This window comes from Leopardus geoffroyi, chromosome D2, assembly GCF_018350155.1.
Source record: "Leopardus geoffroyi isolate Oge1 chromosome D2, O.geoffroyi_Oge1_pat1.0, whole genome shotgun sequence".
NCBI lineage: Eukaryota > Metazoa > Chordata > Mammalia > Carnivora > Felidae > Leopardus > Leopardus geoffroyi.
Window position 1 is genome coordinate 36,723,024 of NC_059334.1, and position 24,949 is coordinate 36,747,972.

The following is a 24,949-nucleotide window of genomic DNA, read 5'->3' on the forward strand; positions in this document are numbered from 1 at the left end:
CACCAATTTGAAGATTTAAAACAAAAAGAAGTGAATACAAATAGCAGTGGCAGGTACACATAGCAAAAGTCGTGAAGGTGTTATGGGTGACTGGGTTTGAGTCCTGGTTTAGTTTAGTGAGTACCATTACTGGTATACTTGGGGCACCTGGGTGGCTCAGTCACTTGAACATCCAACTTTGGCTCATGTCATGTTCTCGTGGTTCGTAAGTTTAAGCCCTGCATTGGGCTCTCTGCTGTCAGCACAGAGCCCCCTTTGGGTCCTCTGTTCCATGCCCCCTGCCCCCGCTTTCTTCCCCTCCCTTGCTCAGGCTCTCTCTCTCTCAAAAATGAATAAATATTAAAAAAAAAAAAATGGAACACCTTCACCCCACCCTGTCACTGGCTCCACTTAAAAGCCTTTCCAGGTGGCTCTTTGTGTGCACATCAGTGACAATCCCTGCTCTCTCTAGGCACCTGGGAAGAAAATCAGTTTGGGCCACGTTGTTTGCAGACTTGTCCACGCTTTGCAGAAGTACCAGAAGTACAGGAAAGGAGAAGTACACACCCCAGCCCCACGGGAAAGGCCAAGTTGCCAGACATTTGAAAAGAAATGCTGAGTCATAATTTCCTTCATTCAGGAATTAGCTTGTGCTCTTGAGATTTTGAACTATGGTGAAACATGGAGCTGGTGAATGAGCAAGGTTTAAAGATTCATTCAGCATTAGCATTGGTGAGGATTGCTGGATCCTTTCATTAATTGGATTCAGGTTATACGTGTTTCATTTAGAAGCAGCTGTGATCACTAATGGACTGACCCCTGCGTCATTTTCTGCTCTGAAGCAGGAGGCGAGATGGCTCCTCTTATTATGTTGTGTTTCCCACTTCTGCTGACACCAAACGCTGATAAAATACGGTCCGTGGCCTTCAACCAAGCTCCCCTCTTTTAAAAGAGAATTTTGTTTTCATTTTCAGTAAAGAGACAGGCCCCAGGCTTAAAACGAATAGGGCTTCACGTTGCTTCACTGAATGCAGCAAAGGCATAGGACTTGAGAGCGGTGGGTTTTCTTTTCCATGCACTGCTCTTCCCTCCTACAGCTCTCCACAACCACACAGGAGACAGAAGCAGGCCCCGGATATAGGAGGCCGCTCCCCAATCTCCATTACACTTGCAGCTCACTTGTCCCCTACTCTTGCCTTTCTGTGCCATCCCACCAACACTCACCCAGTCCTTACTGTACTGAGTTGTTCTGAGCATTTAAGAAAGAAAAACAACACTCTGCTTGCCCCCCATCCCATTTTCTCTCCTTCTGCAACCCAGATTCACATTGGATCAGAACAGAATCTTGCAACAATACTGTTAATAATAGTAGTATAATGTATATTTATGATTCCCAGCACAGCAGCCACAGAGTGCTCTGGTGAAAACATTGCTCCTCTACTAGAAACCTTCCAAAAGCTGAAGTTCTCCCCGCCAAGCCCATTCTGTGCCCTCAGGCCTCCTTCCTGCTCCCGGCTTCCTCTTCTCCAAGGACTCCATCCTGTCTTTGTGGCTCCTCAGATCCTCCTTGGAGTATTTTTCCCTGGATGTTCCTACTCTTTCTATCTTAGTATCTGTGAGGCTCGCTCTTTCTTCCTTTAGTCTTGAAAGTTGTGTCCCTGGTGAGGTCTTCCTGGTTGAAAATAGAAACCCTGCTCCCTGCCCAGGCTGGCCCTGGCAGTCTCCCTGCTTTATTTCCCTGTACAGCCTTACCATCCTCTAACATGCTGTGCCCTCCACCTTTTCAGGGAAGTTGTACCCAGGTCATCCCCCCTTCCATGAGGTATGGGTCTTGTCTGTTCTAGCCACTAAATTATCCCTAACGCCTGACACGTAAGGGGTACTCAATAAATTTTGGCAAAGAAATGACTGACTGAATGGTATCACTTATAGTAATAACAGAGTAGTGCTTGAGGGTTGCAAAGTAGTTCTGTTTGCACTTTCTGGTTGGACCTCAACATAGCCCCAGGAGGTAGGCTATGCAGGTGTTATTATCCCAACTTTACACGTGAGGAAAGTGAGGCCCCAAAGATTTCTGGATATTTGTCCAAGTTCACACGTCTAGGAATGGCAAAGCGTGGATTCACCACTTCCCCCTCATGGGCTATTTATCTTTGATATCTGGCATCTCTGATTCTGATCATCTTCTACAATTCTAGGGCAGTTGCAAGTGAAGCTAGTAGACATGGGTCATGGGACCAAGTAAATGAGTATCATGGTGAAATCCTCCTTGTCCACCAGCTCCTCCCAGATGGGCCACCTTCCCCAGGCCTTCCGTATAATTAGCCTGGAGGCCTTTGGCCCCCATGCAGTAACTGGTAAGAAGCTATCTGTTACTGCCGTTCATTAAGACAGGTGACACAAGATGAAATATTTTAGGTGAATCATCTGGCCTAATTTAGAAAGGCTCAGTAGGGCTGGCGCCTTTGATTTATCAGGGAGAGGTATCTGTTATCAGAGAGATCCACACGCAGACTTATTTATTATCCAGAATCTGTTTTTAATTTCAGAGATTGTTTACCTAAACTGCTGTGTGTCAGATTCCAGGACGGATTTCTGCTTAGCATTTAATTTTAGATACTTGCCATGGTGGACAGTAAAAAATGGGTCTCCAGAATTTGTAGTTTCATTATGAATCTTACCTCCTGGCAGCCCCTACCAGTAGTTTGTCTTTGAAATCTCCTTGGTACTTGTTAACCCTGCTGTGCTGTGGAGAAGATATAGTTTATTTATTGGACTTTGCCCATTTATGAAAAAGTGCAGAAATTATTAATGGTTTAGTATCTATTAATGCATTACTTGGGTGGAATTCAAATTCTAATATTTATGGTAAACCCCTTTATAATGAAACGGGCAGAGAATCAGCTCTCATGCTCCGTAAATTTGGAAGGCTCTAGATGCTGTTGGAATGGCTCCCCATGAAATATGAGCCCTGCTGGCTTTATATTTACACCCATAAATAAGAAATAAGTACTTTAGGTTGGAGGAGAAATAATTAAGAATATTTGTGTAGATAATAAAGAAGAAATGGTCCAGTTTGGTGAACTGTGTGCTTGGGAGATGCCAGAGGCTGCCAGGACCTGGTGAGAGATGTGGGAAAAATTAGGGCTGGGAGATTGTAGGTGTGGGTAGGGTGTATGGAGACAGCAGGAATGGGGGCCTTGTGAAAGTTACTGTGGGCCATGGCAACTTGTGAGTGGCTGCATACATAGAGTTTCGGTGTGGGATCCAGGAGACCTGGTTTGGATTCCAAGTCTTCCCTAAGGTAGCACGGTTCTTTGATGGCCATCATTGAACTTTTCTGAACCTCAGGTTCCTTGTCTGCAAAATGAAGCTGATATTTCACAAAATTGTCATGAGGATAAATAGCATAGGCTTAAAATTGCCAAAAGTAGTAAGCAGATCTGTGTACATGAGGCCTAAAGAGGGAAACTGTTGAGGGTAAAAGTAGAAGACTGGGGTTGGAAAACTATGTGCATGTATATGTATGTATACACATAGATATGTACATTTTATATATGTGTGTGTATGTACATATATACATAGATATGTACATTTTTGGGCACATGTGTAATTGCTGTTGGGGAGCAGGAGGAAGAGAACATAAGGTGGATATACATAATGAGTTTAACATGAAAATAGAAAAATATTAGGGTCTCAAAGCACTGTCGATGAATGGGTACCTTTTACCTGCCAAGGCTTTTCTGCCCAAAGAGTCTCTTAATGGGGTCTCTTAGCTTTTTTCATTCCAACTGAAGCTTCTCCCTGACCACTTCCAGGTATGAGCTAAAGGATTTGGTTAAATCTCCAAGCATCTTCTAAAGGGTTAGAATCTCAGGGATCATTTAGGTTAGGGATGACAAATAAGTTTATTGCATGTGGAAACCCTATGGTAGTGATTTCCAGGAGTACTATTTTGAGAAAAATTGTGAGTTACCACTGTGTTCAGCAGTTCCATGACTGATTAGTGATGCCTACCCCGGGTGATGAGTGGAAATGGTGATGAAGTTCACATTCTCTTGGTTTTTGCTTTTGTCTTTTAAATAAGGAAACCAAAACCTAGGATGATTGTGTGAACTGGCCAGGCTGACACAGTGAGTTAGGGGTGAGGCAGGACCAGATTTGGATGCCTGGCTTCCAGTTTAAGTGCCTCTTATGTCACACCTCACTGCCCTGTTACTCCATGTAGCCTCACTGTCCCCGCAGACCTCACAGAGAATAATAGTCAGCTGTCCCTGACTTATGAGAGTATGGATTCAGGTGAATTAAGCATTTTATGTCTTCCTTAGTATATGTGGTGGCATGAAGAGACTCAGACACTATTTGGATTGATGATGATGATGATGATGATGATGATGATGATGATGATGACAACTCATTTATTTAGCTCTTTCTGTGTCCCAGGCCCTGCAGGGGCCATGCATTTGGTGTATATTATGTCATTTAATTATAACAATCTTATCACTGGGTGACAGTCTCTGCATTATGCATATGAGGAAAATGGCATACAGATAGGTTAAGAAACTCTCTAGAGTCATAAGCTATCATGTGCCAAAGCCTTTCAGACATTGAAGCATGTGTTTTTGATTCCTGATCATATGAATCTATCTTGTGTAGGCTTGTCAATGGTGCCATCCTTCAGGGTAACATTGATGTGGTCTCTATCACATATAAAGACTTATATTTAAAGTAGCAAAGGAAGATTAGGAAAGTCAGTGGTCAGTGCTTCTGACAGGCAACTTAAAAAAATTTTAATGTTTATTATTTTTGAGAGAGAGAGACAGAGCATGAGTGGGGGAGGAGCAGAGAGAGAGAGGGAGACACAGAATCCGAAGCAGGCTCCAGGCTCCGAGCTGTCAGCACAGAGCCTGGCATGGGGCTTGAACTCACGAACTATGAAATCATGACCTGAGCCAAAGTCAGGCGCTTAACTGACTGAGTCACTCAGGTACCCCTGACAGGCAACTTTTAGTGAGTAGGGGAAAATATCCTTTCCATCCAATGCAGAACTTCCCTGTCTATCCCTATGTTTATTGCTATGACTCAAGCAAGAGTTGGATGGAATTGGATAGATCATGCCCCCGGTTCTTCATTTATGCATATTGTAGGCAAGAACTATTCCCATACTGGTTCATAAAAATGAAATTTCTGGTGAGCACACCTGCCATGATAATTTGCTTAAAGGATATAGGTGTTTCCTGACTTCAGCAGAAAATGATCCCTGATACTGGAGAAAGGAACAATCTTTCCTCTAGCGGACTTTGACTGTCTTCCTTAAGCGTGTGGGGAGCTTGAGTAGTCCATCTCATACCTGGAGGTGTCAGTAGACCATCTCATACCTTGAGATCCTCATAATGACCCAGGGAATGGTGGGTGGAAAGTATTGAACCACTGTTGTGTGCGAAGGCATTGGCCCCAGTCCTTGTATTCCTAATTTTTCCGGAGTAGCTATAGCCAAATAGCACAGCTTTTGGAATCAGCTTCGTATTCATTCATTTACCAGTCTTATCCTCTGGCTGCATATCAGTTTTTAAGTACCCAGGTTACAGGGTATTATGTTAACATTTAGGTTAACTGTCAAATAAAAATAAAAACAAGGTGGAAAAGAAAAAAAGAAGAGAGTGTCTTTACTTACGATGCTTAGTGGAGCTTGTGGCGGGAGGCACCATCTAAATCCAGGTGATTTCCACTTAGACAATGGACTTCCTTCTCTGCATGGCACAGTATGCTGGCCTTTTCTGGGGTGGGTGAGTGTTGGGTGTAGGATCCTGTCTAGGATCACATAGCAGGGAGCACAGGAAACTCTTGTGATTCAAAGTTGCTTTGCTGTCCTGGGAAAAGTATCCCGGGGGATTCTACTCCTGCAGCTGGCAGTGGGGATTTGGTATAAACTGTTAGCTGTGATGATAAGAGGAGGATGCTGTGATAATATTTGAGTAGAACCATCATCACCTGGCTGGCACTGCTCTAAGTAATTAGCCCATGAAATCTTTCAACATCAGTTTGAGGATGTTATTCTTGTTGTTCCCACTTTGCATTTAAGGAAACTGTGGTTAAATAATTTGCTAAAGGTCATGCTATTGGTACATATGGTAGAGATGGCCTCAGGATAGAGTCTGTGCCTGCTGACTGGAAATGGTTGTTAGGAGAGGAACACTCCCCTTGACCCACCAGTCTCCAGCCACTTTCTCTTCTCCTGGATGGGATGGTTTTCCTTTTGATCAAGAAGAAATGCAGAGAAGAGGGCAAATCCACAGAGTATGGTACTTTCTATCTGGAATTTTCTCTGGCTTATCTTTCTGCCTGTCCCATAGGCCCCTGTCCCTCATCTGGATCTTAAATCCTATACTCCTCCTCCCCGCACCCGGCAAAACCAATTCTCAGAACTTCCATATGCCCTAAGTTAGCGGTGACTCTTGGAAGTTCAATGTGTTAATGTTTGTATTTTAGTTGTAGTTAAAGTACTGAAGGTAGAATTTCAGGTACAGTCAACCATGACCTGCCTCCCACTCTCACTTTAGGGCAACCTGAGAGTCAAAGCTAGGAATTTCCTTAAAATGGCTACCACTCATTCTATTTGTACTTGTCCACGAGCCAATCAAGAATACGTGTGGAAGGTAAACTAACTTGCAAGAGCAGAGGTAGAATTATAGCCCCATTTCTTCCCCTGGTTTGCACAGTACCATGATCTCTGGTAGCATCCTCTGAATGTGATCTCCATATTGCTCATCCAGCTGAGAGATGATCCTGCAATTAGTGGGCTTCACCTGGCCCAGCCCAGCCTACAGCCAGGCAGGTGAATCCAGGAGCATTTCTTCCGTGATGAGAGAGTAGGAAGTTGGAATGAGCGTGCTCCATGTTGCTTGGGACCATCCCCTGTGGACTAAGACTGGAAGGAAATGGTCCTCTCCCTTGGGAAGTCCACATTGTTGACATCCTTCCTGGTCTGCCTGGGGCTGTTCTACCTATGAGGCCATCTCCTGAAGGCACCATGTTTTTTATATAACATTTTGTCCCTTTAGAAATTATCGTGATGCATGTCAAGAGCTTTCACACCGAAAAAAAATATGTCACATTAGCTTCCAAGTTTCTGATTGTCTAAATAACGCAGCAACTCAACATACAGCTGTCTGGCATTTTGACAGTACAATAACCCATAATTCTTCCTGCCACTCAGCACTTCAAGGTTAGCATTTTGTAGTTTGCTCTCAAGGAGTATTCATTTAAATTTTCAAGTGCAGAGTTGAATGTGGCTGCCTCATACCTCCCTTTTGATCTGTTCTTTATTTACTTGGGTGCTCTTCCAGTTTATTACATACATTGTATGGAATGCTCACGCATGTGTATAAACTTTTTTGGAGAAGTGGAGTGTTGTTCGACTTACTGCTATTCTCTCTATAGTTGGGGATAAGAGAGGGAGAGAGATGCTAAGCTTCACAGGGCAGCTCCCTGGTTTGTGGTGGTTCCCAAGCATCTGACATGGGGTGAAGTAAGAAGGTATAGGTAAGAGGATGTAGCACTTAGACTCTCTCTTGCCTCCTTTCAGAAGGCAGGTGAAATGCTTGTAGCTTTTTTCTGAGGAAAGAAGGAGCTTTGGGTTCTGAACTTAACTCGTGGGAGAGACTTGTTTTCTTGGTCTTTCCTTGATCCTTGAGTCACAAGGAGGATTCTTGAACATCCAGTTAACATCTTTGATTTAGCTGCTGGTTTTGAATCTTCCTTACTGGCTTGGTTACCACTAGTCACTGTCATAGGCAAGTTGACTTCCTTAGGTGGGAGAGTGGGTTATGAATCTGGCTTTCATCGATTGCCTAAATAACCTTGGCCAAGTCAATAATTTACCTCTTTAAACTTTTTTCCTTTTTAAAATGCGGTTACTAGCCCTCCTTATACCTGCCTTTACAGGCTTCTGGCTGGGTTAAGGTAACACAATAGAAGCGCATGTGCTTTGAATTATTGAGAGCTGTGCTACCTCAATATTAGACATTATTGTGGGTTTTTTTTTCCTTTTAATCCACTGCCAGTTTACATCCCTGATCTACATTCCTGCCTCCAGTAATCGAGTGGATTATTGTGATGTGTGGGTCTTTTTCTGAATGTAATGCCTCTTGCCATGAATCAGGTTTATTTATTGGCCCTTCTTGGATTGTGTTCAAGGGAGAATTTCTGGATCTCAGACACCCTTAAGACATCTCAGGGTCTAAAATTTCTAAGGTAAAACAATTGTTTTAGATCAGTGACTGACCAACTGGCTCAATAAATGTGCTTTTCCTGGGAAAACCCTAACTCTTGAAACTCACTAATCTACTTTTAAGCCTGCCAACTTAAGCACAATTTAAAAGCCCGAATGTGTGTATAAGAAGAATCACTGTGTTGATATGAAGTCTGTTTATACTTCAAAGCCATTAGAGTGATAAACATTTTACCACCATTGGGCCCTAAAATCTCCGGAACATAATTTGCTTGTTGAGGCCCTATTGGAGTTGGTACTCCTGACAGAAGATTAATGCTTCTTTAGGAGCCTTGGGACTCACTTTGACAAATCTGGCATAGACTGCCAGCTGGATATCACCGAATCTTTGGATCCAAGCTCATGGGGAGTTTCTAACATGTGGAATTTCTCTGGTTGGTTGGTTGGTTGGTTTTGGTGGGGAGAAATCTGTGTTGACATTTTTCAGTCTATTGGAGGCTTCAAATCTTACTTGCTCTACATTTGCCACGTGGAAATGGGGAGATGGAAATCTTGCATAGTCCACTTGGATAAGATGGTGGAGTGTCACACAGTTCCATGCTCATAATAGCCTTGGCCTGGGAGGAGGACATTTGGACGGGGTTAACCACAAACGTTTAGTTACTGGCTTATCACAGTCACTTGAATTACATATCATTCTATGCATTTCAAAGTGCTTCTGCATCTGTTACTATAACTGATCTCAGAATAGTGCTGTGAGGTGGACATGGTCAGGGTTTCTAAAATTATGTTTTTAAGAATGTTTTTTCAGATTATGAAAATAGTGCATATTCATTGTAGAAATGTTGGGCAATACTGAAAATCATAAGAAAGAAATTAAATTGCCTGTAATTCCACAGTTGCCAGAAATAGACACTTAATCCATTCTAGTATACATCCAACCCCATATACGTTCCTTTTGTGTGTATACACCTATATCTGTGGATTATATTTTTCTTATAAGCATATATCCATGTTATAAGTATAGTCCTTGGAAGCCCAATGTTTAATGTCTTAACCTGTTCTGTTATAAAGGATGTATGTATCATAATGTTGTTGAGTAACTAGGTTATTTTCTGTTGTTCCCTATTATACTCAGCACCATGAAGAATGCCCCAGGAGATACATCTTTTTTTTTATTATTATTATTTTAAACATACCTCTGATTATGTCCTTAAGATAAACTGTTAAAAATATAATAGCTGGGAAATTTCTATCCACCTTTTGAGGGTTATTATACAAAAGGTCAAATTTCAAGACAGATATTTTATCCTCATTTTATAGGTGGGCCAACTTAAGAGCAGAGAATTTCACTGATTTGCCTGGGAATGCATAGCAAATCAGTGGAGGAATCTGGTGCCTCCATGGTGGCATCTGCCTTGCTGGCCTCTCTCACCACCTGGAGGTGAGAATACCACCCCCTGCAAGGGTGAGCCTTGTTTTCTGTGCTGTGATGATGGGCTCTCTTCACAAACTTTTGTTAGGTGTGGTTTGTGGTCCACATGCCACTCTGTAGCCTGTGAACTGGAGATTAAATAAATCTTTATCCTATTTCATGTCAGTGTGTCTTAGGGCTTCCTGGGCTCTCCCTCACTGAGGCTCTCTCTCCCACCCAGCACAACCTCAGAATGGTGGCCATGCAGCCTGCCTGCTTGGCTCCCTTTTATTGTACACATTTTGGGGGGAATACCTGTCAAGTTCCAGGCCTCGTGTTGGAGGTGGAGGGTACAAAGATATGTTCAGTCCTGGTCCACAAAGAGCAGCTGGGACTTAAACCTAAAAAAGAAACAGATAACTAATGATGAGGACATGGTTGTGGGCCTGTGGAAGAAACATTTTATTTGGTGAATTTCATAGCGATGTTCCTGATGCATGATAAACCTCACTCTGTAGCCACAGTGGGTCCTTTTGGTTTCCTATTTCAGCGTATCACTTTTGTTCAAACCTGTCCCTCACAGTCTCCTCACTTTCCCTCCTTTTTGTCCCTTGTCTACTTTGACGGGCTTCCCATTGTTTTTGTATATAGCTAGCATCTAATAAGTAGCTGATGGAGTGGCCGGATTACTGGGCCTCTGCATACCTGCGTTTGGGTCCTATTCCTGCACTCCTATATTCCTGAGGAGTTGTACCAGTCCTTAAGTCTCATTCTCTTTTATTTGTATAATAAAATGAAACAAATAGGTATTAAAAATAATATGTAATGCTTTTGAGAACCTATTATGCACCAAACACTGTTGTCAGGGCTGTACACATATTGACTTATTTAACACTCTACCTTTGTGAGGTAAGGGTTATTAGTATCCTCATTCTTAGGGGTAGGATCTAGCCACACAGCTTGAGGTCCAAGACCGCACAGCTGGATGGACAGGAGGCGGGCTGATTCGAGAACTTGCTCTCTTAACACTGTACTCCACTGTTTTAGGACCCTTTACTCTTGCATTCATCTCCTTTCCTTACATTGTACCTGACACAGGAGTTTAATGTCATCAATTTGGGAGAGCAGAAACTTTCTTGAGGTGGTAAGTTACTGCCTCCCAAACACATGGATGTCTCAGATCTTGGCCACTCCCCCATAGGGCTATGAAATATCCCAGAGCCAGGGAAGTGTGAGGTTGAGAGAGACCAGAGAGGAAAAGCTTCTTTTCAAAAAAGAAGCGACTTTTTGAGCATCAGCTATTTGAAGGTCAGTGTCAGTGATGGACTAAAACAGATGTGGCTTCTGCTCCTGGGAAACTTGTGACCCAGAAAGTGGGGAAATATGTCACAAAGCTGATGGGACCATTGGGAGAGAAAGTAGTAAGGGTAAAAAATGTTTGCAGGTTGAAATACCAGCTCTTTTCAGACTTGAAGGGGACTGTCCATTCTGATGCAAGAACTATCTTTTTCTCCAGTGGACAGCTCATGCTCCTGGGTCTTGCAAGTCCAGATGGAGTCATAGAACTGTTGCTGTCTAGAGCATTCACTTGAGGGCTGGGTTTTATTGTTGTCATAGCATCTGGCTTACATAAATATGCTTTGTCATAATGGAGGGAGAGGGGGGAAGAAAATCAAGCCGGATTTTTGGTTATTTGTAGATCTTTTTCTTCCTATTGAGATTTATAGTAAGCCCAAATGCCTGGAGCTGGGATTGATTTGAATGAAAAAGTATAGATATACATATATGCATGCTTGAACAGTGTCAGGCTTCCAGTGTGTGTCTAGTTTCTCTGTAAGTCCCCAGTCTAGGGGGTTCTTCTGTAACTTCATTCCAGCAAGAACAGGCACTGCCTCAGTATTCATTTCAGTGGCATTGACAATACTGACAATATAATTGACCTAAAAAGTTCTGGATTTCCTGTTAATGCACTTTAGAAATGTACATCAACTACCAAAAAAAAAAAAAAATCATTTCTATCTACATTTCACTTGATTTCCATTTTCAAGAGAGAGGCTTCATCATTATTATTCTATTTGAATAGCACTGATATCTTGAAGGATGGAAGGAGATTTCTATTGTATGCGGGAGTACTTTATTTCGATATTTTCTTTGTCTGATTATACATGATAAACACACATTAGTGACATTTCGTGCATGTTTGGAAGATAAATGGGGATATCTCTTTAAACCATTCCTGACACTTGCTAACCTGTGAGCTTAATGGCATTTTCTCTTTGATTCAATAATTTGTCTGTCAAAAAAAAGCTGGGCTGACATTCTCCTTGTTGTGGGATTGAAATGGAAAAGAAATCTCTTCGCTTGAAGATAATTTTTTTTTAAATTGAGGGGAACATTTTAGGATAAAAATGTTTTTGAAATTATTTGGGTTTTTGGTGGTAGAGGTGGGGGGCAGATATGGGGAGGGGGTGCTCATGAATGCTAGGGCCCTGACATTATATGTGTGGCAAGTAATAAAGGGGAAACGATTACCTCGGTCTGAAAGTCCTCTTGAAATAATTAGGGAATATGTGAATTCTTGCAAACGAAGATGGCTTCTGCTGATGTGTGTCTTGTGGGAGGCTGTCAGCCTTCCTTGTGTGGAGGTTGTTGGGTTGGGGTGTGTATCTGTGCATGGAGGGGTGACTGTGACTCAGTATGCCTGCCTCGGTTCCCTCCAGACTCATTTTGGATGAAGGGGGAGGGAGAAAGGTGGCCAAGCATCATTCTGAAGAGGCTTTAAATCCAGGTGGTTTTTCTTTTGTTTAGAGATTTTGGAAGAGCCCTGTTCAGGAAGTGTGGTTAAAAAAAAAATCCTGGAGGTAAACCTAGAGTAAGGAGGCAGCGGTGGGCTGGGAGTGGCAGGTGTGGAGCTCTTGAAGGAGCCCTTTGCATTTGTGTAAAGGTGGCCTAGCATGTTGGGGAAGAGGTGCCACTTCAGATCTGTATCATGTGACTCCACAGTGTATGGCTGACCCTGCCTTCTTAGACCCCTCCCAGTATTGAGAACTTTTGGGAAGTCTGAGTTAGGTAAAGATGATGACAGTGGTTGTGGCCGGCAGTGAGTTTGGGAAGGATGCTTGGTGTCCAAAGTCTGCTTGTCTCCCTGCCCCCCTCCAGCCCAGGGTCTTCAAGTGTGCCATTAGAGAACACTGACTTATTAAGCTCTCTCAGCATATTTCATTGAATGTCTGATGTGTGCCAGGCATGGTTCTAGGAACTGGGGCTGCATTCCACGTCCTACAACTTGTCAGTTAGGAAGTTGGGAATAGAACTCTGCTCTCTTGACTCCTGATCTGGTGCTTTCCAAGCACAGCAGGCTGCTTCCCTGGAGATCCTGCCTTTTACAGGAGCCTAAAGGTATGAAATTCTTTCCCATTATCTGGTTGTTCCTCCCCTGGCTTCCAGTCCCCCTCTGTGGGCCATGGTTTCCCTTGTCTTGGAACCTGGCTCAGTCATGCTGGGTTGCCCTAGCGAAACCCAGTAAACACATAAAAATGAAGATGTTAGCGGTCACACACATTTTGCCAGCCTTGACTTCTCGCCAGAAAGTAGGGACATTTTAAGACCTTTGAACATCCTGAGCACTTTTCATTTTGGAGACCTCATCATACAACATATCAAACGTATTAAAATGACCCCTTCCCCATCTCGCATTAAATATAATTGATGAGGTTTCACTGTGAATTTTTTGGAAGGATTCTAAGTCATTTTTACAGTTTAGAGGCTTAAGAATAAATTAATTTTCTCATGAAAACTTTGTTATATTTATATTTAACTGTAGAGCTTGACTTGATTAGTGCTTGACCTACCAGTGAACATAGGATTTCTTTCTGTTGAAGTTTATTTGAAATTTTATTAATCTTAGTTTTATAATTTTTATTTCACATTTTGGAGCCATTTTTTTTTCCAGATCTTGAACATTTTGTTGACCATTCAAACATTTAAAAGAAGGCACTTAACACTATGCCTGTCACTCAGTCATGGAGGAAAGACACCAAGGACAGACCTCCTTGCACACACCGACCTAAAACCAAATCCTGGACTTCAGCATTGGGTGCTCCTCAGAGGACTCCAGTTGGGCCAGTCTTGTTTGTAGGCTTGCAACCCTCTTCTAGACCCCACCCAGGGAAGGGCCTGGGTATTATAGAGGTGACACTGCGGTCGCAAGGAGAACTCCTGTTTTCCCCTGCTGCAGTGTCAGCCCAGGCTTTTACAACAAAATACCACTGACTGGGGTGGCTTAAACAACAGAGGTTTGTTTTCTCACATTTCTGGAGGCTGCAAGTCTAAGATCCAGGTGCTGGCTTCACTTTCTGTTGAGAGCTCTCTTCCTGATAGGGAGATAGGCACCTTCTTATTTTGTCCTCAGAACGCTGGTCTTTCTAATCCCATCATGAAGGTCCCACCCTCATGACCTCATCTGACCATAATTACCTCCCAAAGGCCCCATCTTCAAATACCATCATAATGGGGGTTGGGGCTTCAACATAGAAATTTTGGGAATACACCAACATTCAGTTTATAGCATGTACTGCGGTTGGAAAGTGTGGCCCTCAGGATCTATGGCTCTGGGCTTCAAATCCCATCCCATCACTTTTTAGGAGTGTGACTTAGGATGTAAGTTGGTTATATTCTCTGAGCCTCAGTTTCTGTTTCTGTAAAATGGGAATAACGATCCATTTGCAGAGGTATTGTATTTGCAATAGTGTTTGTCAAGGGCCTAGTTCCCAGGAGGTAGTTCTTCTCTTTATATTTGCCCCACTCACCTGGGGGCATCTTTAAATGAATATAGCAGCTCATTTTTGAAGAACTCCCAGCTATGTGTGTGAGATTGAGGCGGAGGCAGAGGGCAGGGAGACAGAGCCCAGAAGCATGGCAGAGGTAGGAGACAAGTAGTCTCTGGCACGAAGGCAAGATTGGGCTTCTATAAGAGGAGTTTGTTTCTACATTTTTGGAAAGTCTTAGGCTTGTGGGAACCCCTTAGGTTGTATGAGAGGACAAAGGGTGGACTGAGAAGGCTCCTCAGGGTTCACATTTTGAGGTTGAAAGGCCCCCAAAGTGGGAGTACTAAGCTTGAGTTTTTTACCCTCTTCTGGTAAAAAGCTTACTAAACCCGAGCTTAGTCTTCTAAGTTCGGGGCCTCACTTTTGCCATTTCCAGAATAGGGAACAGACACTGAAATGACTAGTTTTTATAAATGATGGGGTTTTGAGCCTGGGGTAGGAGTGGGGGTTGGTATTTATGTGCAAATGGCTGTGGACTTTGCAAAGTGCTGGTATCGGGGGAAGGAACCAGTGACCAGCGTTTAGAGAGCAATCAGAACAGGGGGTGCCAGGCTTGGCCGAGAGGACGGATGGGCAATGATATGACAGTAGTCTGTTCCCAGGCTTCCCATATTGGAGGGGATTGGCAGGTGGAAAATCGGAGGAAGCTGATAATCCCCCAAACCCTTCCTCTTGATTCATGGCTGCCAGCAGCAGATTAACCTTCTTGACTGACTCAAGCCAAGCCTGGCCCATGGTGGGAAGTAAGTCCCACCCTCTCTCCCTCCCTTGAATGCCCAATGTGTGTTAGGCATTATCCTAAATATTTATATTACATCTGTGGGCAAAACTGGCAAACATTCTCATGGACCTTATAATGTACATTAAACAGTCAACATGATACATAAATAAATTATATGGCAGAAGGCCATAAATGCTGTGGGGGGGAAAAAGAAAAAGAGAGTAGGTAATAACATTAGTAGTCCTGGGTGGAGGTGACAGAGTTTTAATGAACATGGCAGTCAAGGAAGGCTTTATTAGGAAGGTGAACAAAGTTGAGGAAGTGAGTTGAAGGAGAAAAGTACTGTCAAAATGAGCTTGCCATCTCTGAGCTCACAATATCTGGTAGGGGGAGAAGAAGCCAGCCAACACTGGAATTCCTGGAATAGAATTTCTCCCTAACAAATGGAAGCAACATGGTTAATGGAGAGGAGGAATGGCCATGCTTGCCTGCCTGCCCTTAATCATCTGTGTGGTTCATGGTACCACCAGGCAGGTCTTGGTATCAAAGGGAGACTGGGAGGTGGGGTGTAAAGCCAGCGTCCTCTACTCAGGTGGGTTTGATAGGTCTCTATGGGCTTAAAACATTTGTTGGATGAGTGTCTGAATGAGGGACCGAGTAAATTTATGAATGCATAAATCAATGAAAAATGAGTAAAGGCTTTTTTAAGGGTGGGTAACTTACAAGTTCACATCCTAAGTTACTAGTTGAATGTCTAGCCTCAGTGATAATTACTTTAATTACTTTAAGATGTTTTGCTTTGGATATAGGAGTTTCTGCCCCTAGGTAAACTTTCACGTAATACAATGGAAAATGATCCAACTTTTCAAAAATGTGTTGGGATATCATGGTATAGTCCTAGGTTAGGTTTTCACATGTACCTTTAGTCAAGATAGGGTATTCTCAGAATCAACTTGTAACTTCCCCTCGTATTTAAAGTAAGAGCAAGGGGCACTTGGCTGGCTCAGCCAGTGGGGCATGTGACTCTTGATCTCAGGGTTGTGAGTTCAAGCCAGATGTTGGTTATAGCGATTACTGAAAAACAAAATCTTTAAAAAAAAAAAAATAAAGGAAGAGCAGATTCTGATAAACTTGTTAATCACTGTTCCTGTCAACAGCTACTCTTAGTTTTTAATTGTAATCTGGAGATGGAGGCAGAAGATTGGATATCTGGTGGATCTGCTGGTCTGTTGGTTATCAAATTTTACATGTTTCCAGAAAGTCCTGGGGAAATGGAGATATACAGACAGACAGACTGGGTCTACTCCAGGTCTATTGTATCAGAAGTTCCAGCTTTGGTCCCCATTATCTGTATTTTAAATTCCTTCTCAGTTGATTTTGTTGCAGAAGGTGGAGGGATTTAAGAAATGCTGCACCATAGTCACCTTTGAGGGCAGAAATTATGATCTCTTGTTTTAAAGTATTTGTTTTATCAGTGTCTACTTTCATACTAGAAAAGCAGTAAATCTTTATTGCTAGAAGCCAAACAAAACGATTTATCCCCCTCCATCAAGGTAGCATTCCAGTCTTCTATTTTTTTTGTACAGTTTTTCCCCAAACATAGAACTATTGTATAAATATTACTATACTATTGGCTTTCTTTTTATAATACAGTATCCATATTTCTCAATACTTTTAAAGCTCTGTGATATTCCAGAGTATACAAGTGATGGATTATTTCCATCACTGAAACCCCTGGCCTTACGCAGCCCTTTCCACATGGAGAAATGTTGATAAACCTTTGTTGCCTGAATAACTAAGAGGAAACAGCTATCTTGTACCATTCACCCATGTCCTTGTTGCTGGTCTTAGGGCAGAGAAGTCCTTATTCAAACTCTCTCTTCCCCAAAATAAGCTTGGTGTTAAAATAAGGTGACTTAGTTCTCCTTAGGGAAGGTTCTGGGCTGTGGCAATGACCCCTCTAATGCAGGGGTTCAGGTCAATGTGAAAAGGAGTTATTGTTGCACAAAGTGAAGGAGAATAAATCAGCCAGTCAGAGGTGGGGATAGTGCAGCACCCTCAGATGCTGCCTTCAAGGCGTTTATAAACCACGTAAGGAGATAGAACTTTCTCCTCCTGGAGAGTTAACACAAGAATATAGGGAAGTAGCTGGTGAGGATCATGAGAGACCAGAGAGCCCTCGTGCTCCCTTTGGACTGAAGTCATCAGTGAAAACTACTTAGGGGAGAGCATTTGGATTGAGTTCAGGAGAGTCTGATTAGCTCAGCTGAGAGAAGGCTCTTGGATTACTCCACCGTGCATAGGAGAGAGCTGTTGTGCCCCTGTCCTGCCATATTAAGACCAACGGACTTGTGTGTGGGGCTCTTGGGAACCAGGTGGTTAAGGAACCAAATAAAGTAATCATTCCCTGGGCCCTCCAAGAGGAGAAACAACAGCAACAAAAAGCTCAGCCCTCAGCCGAGCCAAGCTCCAAGAGCCCCTTTCACAGACACATAAATATTTAATAATCATCTGTCTACAACCAATCTAGGGGAAAAAAATCTTTAAATAGACTGCTCGAAAGGCCAAAACCTGAATTTTAATTGAGGTACTTTGAATTACTCCCATTAGTCAGTCGCTCTGACTTTTTCTTAGTGAGGGGTGGATTGTTGTTGAAAGGGGGGATCAGAATTATTAGCAGTCCTTAAAACACACACACACACACAACTGCTGTTCCTACTAAATAATAAACCAGGCTTCTTTTTTTTAAGGATGTGGCATTTTTGGAACATAAAGTGGGAGAGCAAAGTACGATAAGCCCCACACATCAGAGATGCAATTGAGGAGTTAAGGGCATTGGGATGCCTTACTAAGCATTTTGTTGTGAAATCACCTCTGTGATTCTCCCTAGTCCCGAGAAAGTTTGCAGGATGGAGGAGGCCTCTGTGTGTGTGTGTGTGTGTGTGTGTGTGTGTGTGTGTGTGTGTGTGTTTATGTATTTATTTTCCTTTTCTCTGCCCCCTGGGCCTGTGGTCTCCTGCAGCTGATGTAACAGTCCTCTTGGAGGTGCCCCCTGTATCTCACGCTAGCCAATTTCAACAGTCTAAAGTACTCAAATTGAGCCATTTTGTTCTCTGTAAAATAAACCCCAGGCCATTATGCGTGGTTTCTCATTCACCCGCCTCCTGGTCTCCCTTCCCTTGGCCCCTCTCTGCCCACCCTCCCCTCTTTCCCATTCTCTCCTTTCACTCCCCCGCCCGAAAACGGGAGGGGGGAGCAGACCTCCTTTAGGAGAACGCTGTTTCCAGTCGAGGCATGTCAACTCCACTCTGGCACAATTTGCTTTGAGATCTGTGTCATGGAGTGGGGCCGCAGGGTCACCCCCACCATAATTGATCTTGCTTATTCATCTGCTTCCCCTGTATCTCCCTTTCCCCACGCTGGCCTTTGTTTGGATAAATTGTTTGAAGATTGACTGTGGTGCTGAAAGCCCCCTGCCCCAGCGCCCCCACCACCTCGTCCAGGGTGAGACAGTGGAGTGGCACTGTGGGAAGAGAGTTCTTCTGCCTGCCCCCATCCCAAACACGGAGGACATCCCCCAGTGTCACACGTAAGGTGATTTCCAGACTAATTTCCTATGGACTCACTTTGCACGGCTCCTTGTGCACTGGTAGGAGAAATGTTAATTGGTGTGTGAGCCTGAGATGTAGTTCGGAAGGATTTATTGTTGTAAGCAAAGGAGGAGAAGGGGGGCCGCGTCCATCTTTGTGATGGCTCTGAGTCCACACTCACTCGCTCCAGATTATTTTTAAAACCAGTGGTAATGATGGATCTGAATCCAGTAATTTATTCGATTTTGGGTCATTAACCCTTGTTCTGCTTATGGCAGCAAATGACTTCATCGTCAGAGATGATGAGTGTTCCAAACTGTGGGGATACTTGGCTCTCTCGAGTTCTCATCTGAAAATCAATTTTAAGCAAGTGGCAGGCATCAGAAATCCTCTCTGCTTATAGGTTTCTGCAGCATTGCCTCTAGGATTAGAAGATGTGGGGAGGGTGGCGGGGGGGAGAAGAGAGCCCCCGGAAAACTTCTATTGCCTCAGAGTTTGTGGTGGGGTGGCTAATGTCCTGAAAAGGCTGCACAATAGACTCTGTCAAAATGGGTCTTTAGGAGTAGGGAATGGATGGCAGTTGGAAATGGGGTAAAGGGAAGGAAAGGAGCAAGCCTTCATCTAGCGATCCTGCCTGTAGACTGAATGACATGGCTTGAAATCATTGTTTTGATTCCCATTGACTGAAGGCTGGAGGGGCTTTACTGGTTAAGCTTTTAAAGCCGCAGCAGTTTAAACTCTTTCCCTTTTTGCCTGGTGCACCCTTTCTCCAGTTGACCTTGAAACACATTAACTCATCTTTGGAAAGAAACTGAACAAAACACCTTTTGCCTTCAAATCTGGGCTGCCTTCTGTCTCAGAGTGTTACGTAAATTGGTGGCGTCGCCGGGTGTCCCTGACTTCGGGGCAACAGAGGACTGGTGTGGTAGTGCTGGCCAGCCTCCAGGCAGAGCGAGTGAGTAAACACTCCTGTGGCTCCCCTACCACGTCCCTCTGCCACAGCGGACAAGCTGACCGGCAGTGTTCAGGGTCAGGGGCACTCCTGCCCTACCTTTGAGGGTGGATCCAATGGTTGAGCAGTACTGGAGAGTGCACCCAGCATGGACCCATCTTTACACATGATGTGTGTGAGCCCTGTCCTTTCCTTAAATGTAGTCATGTAAGGTTCATTGCTGAAATTTCCAGGTAAAATATTTGGGTGCAAAATAGGGATTTTTAGAAACTTTTAAATGGAAGATACTTAGTAATCATTTAACCAAATCCCTTATTTTTGTAGATGAAGAACCTATGGCTCAGACACGCCACTTGCTTTGTCTAAGATCACAGATAGACTGTGGGGAGCAGAAATGGTCTTAGAACCAAGGTTTCCTGAGCAGTGGTGTACCTGTAGTGGGGACAGGTTGCCCCAGGTGTGGGCAGTAAGGGACTCCATTGTCTGTAAAGAACATATAAATGATAACAAAGACCCTGGCTCTGACTTTATTACCACCGTGATCTGACAGTTCCAAACAGTGTCCGTGATAAAATACCCCTTCTCGCTGTGTTGGACACTCCCACCAGCCCACTCCCCACCTCTTTGGTACACCACTGTTCCTGACTCCCAGTTTTATGTTTCCCCCCTCAAAACCAAGAGGTGGCCCCATCAAACAAACCACAAGCAAACAAAGAACAAATCCTGCATTGAAGTACTCCCTGCTTCTTTCGGACTTAAGTCAGGAAAATAGCCTTTTGGTGAGCTCATTTGGAGGCAGGGCTGGCTGGTGCAGAAAAAATGCAATGTCTTAAAAATTCATATGTGGGGGACCCAAAAGAACAGTGATGGGATTTGCAGGACTTGCCTGGCCCACATCTGTCTGCTGCGTGAGTGTGGGTGCTGAGCCCTGCTTGCACGCTCTGACTTTATGCAGGGCCAGGAGCTCCTAGCCCTGGGTCTGGGTCAGAGTCAACAGAGTTGAAAACTCTCTGGATTACTGTCTAAACCTAATTCTCTCCCGGATGATTAGAGCCTTTGGGAAAGTAGTCGGTGGTCTGAGGGCCTGACCTGCTTGTGTGTGCGTCTCTGTGTGGTCATTTTGGCCAGACTGGCTGCTGTCCGGGCTTTTTTTTTTTTTTCCCTCTCCAGCCATCCCCCCTGCAACGGGTGGGTAAATATTCCAGTCTGACTTCAGCTGCCGAGTCATCAGTTCTGACAGACGGCTGCCTCTTTGCAGCGGCCCCCCCTCCCCACCCACCCCCAGCCCCTCATTTCATCTTCCCCCTGTCAGAACTCACCCTTTGGCAGAAATCTTTTCCGAGAGCTAAATGTGAGCCTCAAAGAGATGCCGTCAAGGTATTTTTCATAATTTTCAAAAGTAATTTCCTTCCCTCCACCCCCCCACCCGCCTTCTCTTCATTATAATTATGTCTTAGCAGCTACCCAAATCAGCATGGCAGGATCCAGTCCTCTCCCCTACGGGGAGGGCCAGCCTTTCCCAGCTCAGCTCGCTGGGGTGGGGGGAAGGTCCCCAGGAAAGGAAGGCTGGACAAGCAAAGGCTTCCTCACCATTGGCTTCAGAAACAAGGTGATAGAATCCTTTCCTAGGAAGAAAAATAAAATGATTTCATGTCCCCTTGGCTCTAGAAAAGGACCCCGAAGGTATTTGCCTATGTGCCGGGTCCGTAACATTATTTAGGGTACTTTTCATACAGTTCAGGTGCATGTTTTTGAGAGTAGATGACATCTGGTCCAGAACGTTCTCTGGTCAACTTGCTCAACTCTTCTACCCCTCTCTCCTCCCCCTCTCATGTTTCCTCACTCCCTCAGGAAGGAGTCAAGGAAAAATTTCATATTTTTTCTCTGAATCTTGTCTCTGCCTCCACCCACCTCCAAATCCCTCCTATGGCTGGTTCTCAACAGGCATCCATCCCCAGGAAAAGGAAGAGGACTAGAGTGTATCTCTGGCCCTCTGCAGAGACTGGGGTATGGCCAGCCCCAGCCCAACTGAGATCCTGGGGGTAAATTATCCTCTCCTAGGAATGCTGGGACTTGACATTCAAAAATCCTATTCATTGAAAACAGACACTAGCCCCGAAAACCTGGTTTAGTAGATAAAATCTGTAACCACAAGAGGATAAATCTAGTTTGGCTTGTTTGTACTGGTCTAATTTAATATGATCTCCCTTGGAGTTTCCAGCGTCTAGATTTTCTAGATCATTAAATCCATTACTTTTCAGTGTTTGCTTTTTTTTTCTCTTTTCAGAGGATGGGGGATAGGGAGTGGGTATATTTTTTAGTGGCATCCTTCACTAATCAGGAAAGCTGCATCAAAGCCCATTTGGGGTCTGAAGTGACTAATTTCTGGGCCAACGGGCTCTGAAGGAAGATTTCTACCCAGTTAACATAAATGACCCTAACAGAAAAGTAAAAAAAAAAAGGGGGGGGGGTCTCCTTGCTGCAGCCACTGCTGTAGTAGGACTCACAAAGGGTGGAAAAGTCATTTCTCACCTACTGAAAATGCCGAATGCCAGCACGAGGGGAGATAGCTGGGAGCTAATGTGTGCCCTTGAACAAATGGGCCATCTCTCCGACTTTTGGACCTCATGGGACAGGTAGAGCAGGCCTCACACCTGCAGCTCCGGGTCAGCAGGCTGAGGTAGCTGAGAGCTTCGTGTAAGAACAGTGCTCACGAGAGCAGACATCATTGTTTCATTATGACATACCCCCCCCCCCCCCAGTGTCAGTTCTCACTAAGAAAGCGGTTCTGTGAGATTAGGCACCCTCTACCCTTCCTACATTCACCTTTGCTATGTGGAAGGTGAGTAGTGGAGAGAATCCCAGGTTGCTCTAGCCCTTAGTCTGTGCCGGGTCCCCTCCTCCTTGCTGGACCACCGTCTTGCCCACTGGCACCACAGTACCAGTGCCCTTGGCAGTGAGAAGTGGCTGTGGGCCATGGTTGTCTCTGAAGCTGCAGTCTGGGAGACACTTGCTCCAGGACAGGGCTCACAGCTCAGCTACACCCCCAGAGCTTCCATGCCCCCACTTTATGGCAGAGAGCCAAGGAAAGACTATAGAGATTGTTTGCTTATTGGGAATTTGAATCCATGACTCTTTGTGTGTGTGTGTGCGCGCGCGCGCGCGTACGCACATGCGCACATGAGAATGTGTTTCTCTCCAAGTCTTTTTTTTTTAGCTTTGATAAGATGATCCTTTTTTTAAAAATTTTTTTAAAAGTTTGTTTATTTTTGAGAGCGAGAGAGTGAGACAGAGCGTGAGCGGGGGAGGGCCAGAGAGAGGGAGACACAGAATCAGAAGCAGGCTCCAGGCTCTGAGCTGTCAGTACAGAGCCCCATGCAGGGGCTCGAACTCATGAGCTGTGAGATCATAACCTGGGCCAAAGTTGGCTGCTTAACCGACTGAGCCACCCAGGCACCCCCTTTCCTTAATTTTTTGGCATTACCTTTTAAATAATCCGTATGGATTTTTCCTGCCCTGTAACTCCTAACAAAGAGAAAGCATGGCGACAAAGCAAGCTGGGAGGCAAGTTTTGCAACTTGTCAGTTTGAGCAGTGAAGCAGTACATGTGTGCACATGTGTGTGTGCATGTGTGAGTGTGTGTGAGTGAGATAGACACTGGAGTAAAACACTTTGTCACCAAATGGTGTCCTTCCTTGGGCAGAAGACTACACTGCGTGGTGACTGTCCCTGCATAATTGGACTGTCTCCTCGTACAAGCCAAGATGCTTGTTTCTGAATATAAGCCCATGCACTCTCAACAGGTCAGGAGCGATAGTAAAAACCTGTTGTCTGGCTTTGTATTCAGAATAATGGAGTCACTAATCTACTTGATCTGGCCAAGTCAGATAAAGAAGAAAGTGAAGGATGCCCATGTTTCAGGGATAGAAGGTACTTGTAAAAGCGATTTCTTTGGGGGAGGGGGATCAGGGGGAGACATACAGGAGAAAAAAAAAAGGAGCAAAGACTGTTGGAAACCTTTTAATTAGTACTAATTACCTCAGCAGAAAATGTTGGAAGCTTGAAAGGATTTGTGTCAGCAAGTGAAAGATCAAAGATTGCTAGGCTCGCATTTTAATCTGTTGGCTATAAAAAGGAATGAGGGGGGTGGTAATGGGACCCAGGAGAATGGCTGCCCAGGTGGCTCTACCCTTAATCCCTTCTTTACTGCTGCAGCCTGAGGCCTAGTCCCAATTACATAATAAGATGATTTAATTTAATTTTTTTCTTTTGCTTTGACTTCAACTGGGGCATAGGGGAGAGGATGGGTGGTTTTCCTCCCCTTCTGTGAGGATGGAGTAGGCTGGGGACCCTAGACTTGGACGCTGCACAATCCCTTCTGTTGATTTTTTTCAATCTTTTTCTCATCCAGCAAAATGACACTGTAATTTCAATTAAAATAAGACTGCAAACAAAAACTCCACACCAGGGAAAGACTTCTTCAAGACTGAGAGAGTCTCTCAGTGTACTAAGGAGGTGAGGCCTTGGCTGTTGTGGTCTGGCTATGGCTAGAATATAACTGGGGCAACAGGTAAACTATGTCACTGGAGAACCCTGCCAGCTGGTCCCACACTGTGATAGTTCCTTCAAAGTCCAGTGGGGCAGGAAGAGGGAAAGGGAGGGAAGAAGGAGAGCAATATTGACTGTCTACACCACTCACCGTGGAGGAACTGTATGTTTGCTCCTCTCTCCCTTTCTGTCACCACCCTCTCTTCCTCCTCTTTAAGAATAGATTAGGCTGGGGCAGGGTCTATATAGCTCTGGGTGCTCTGCATGTATCCCTTTGGCCCTCACCATTTCTGTGTCCACCCATTTCATGGATTCCACCTCCAGGCACCTGTACCTTTTCTCAGGCCACTGGAGCCTGCTCAGCCATCAACCACTGACTCCTGGAGGAGGTTGGTAAATACAAATACCTCTGCTCCCTTTCCCATCGTTTGATACAGCTCTGAGAAGTGATCCACCCTGCATCCCATACTAGTCTAGAGCAGAGATTGGCCTGAGAGCCCAATCTGGCCTGTTTTTGTAAATAAAGTTTTATTGGAACATTTTTATGCCACTCATTTATATATTTATTTGCTATCCATTTTATATTATCTATCTACTTTCACACAGAGTGGTGGTGACAGAGATCATATGGCCCTCAAATCCTATCATATTTATTATCTGGCCACTGACATAAAAAGTTTGCTGATCTT

The 24,949-nt window shown here is 44.3% G+C and overlaps 1 protein-coding gene and 1 long non-coding RNA gene across 9 annotated transcripts in view; one reads left to right on the top strand and one right to left on the bottom strand.

The window, feature by feature from the left end:
• The window catches only part of LRMDA (leucine rich melanocyte differentiation associated), a 1,047,682-nt gene that overhangs the window by 546,700 nt on the left and 476,033 nt on the right, over positions 1–24,949 (top strand). The gene's annotated exons all lie outside the window — the stretch shown is intronic.
• Positions 5,629–14,513, bottom strand: LOC123576645. Of its 2 annotated transcripts, none has more exons than XR_006701518.1 (3): positions 13,933–14,513; positions 9,939–10,024; positions 5,629–8,826 (listed from the first exon to the last, which is right to left on the bottom strand). It is a non-coding gene; the product is annotated as an uncharacterized LOC123576645 (long non-coding RNA). The 2 variants fall into 2 exon arrangements; XR_006701517.1 differs by lacking the exon at positions 13,933–14,513 and adding an exon at positions 11,078–11,395.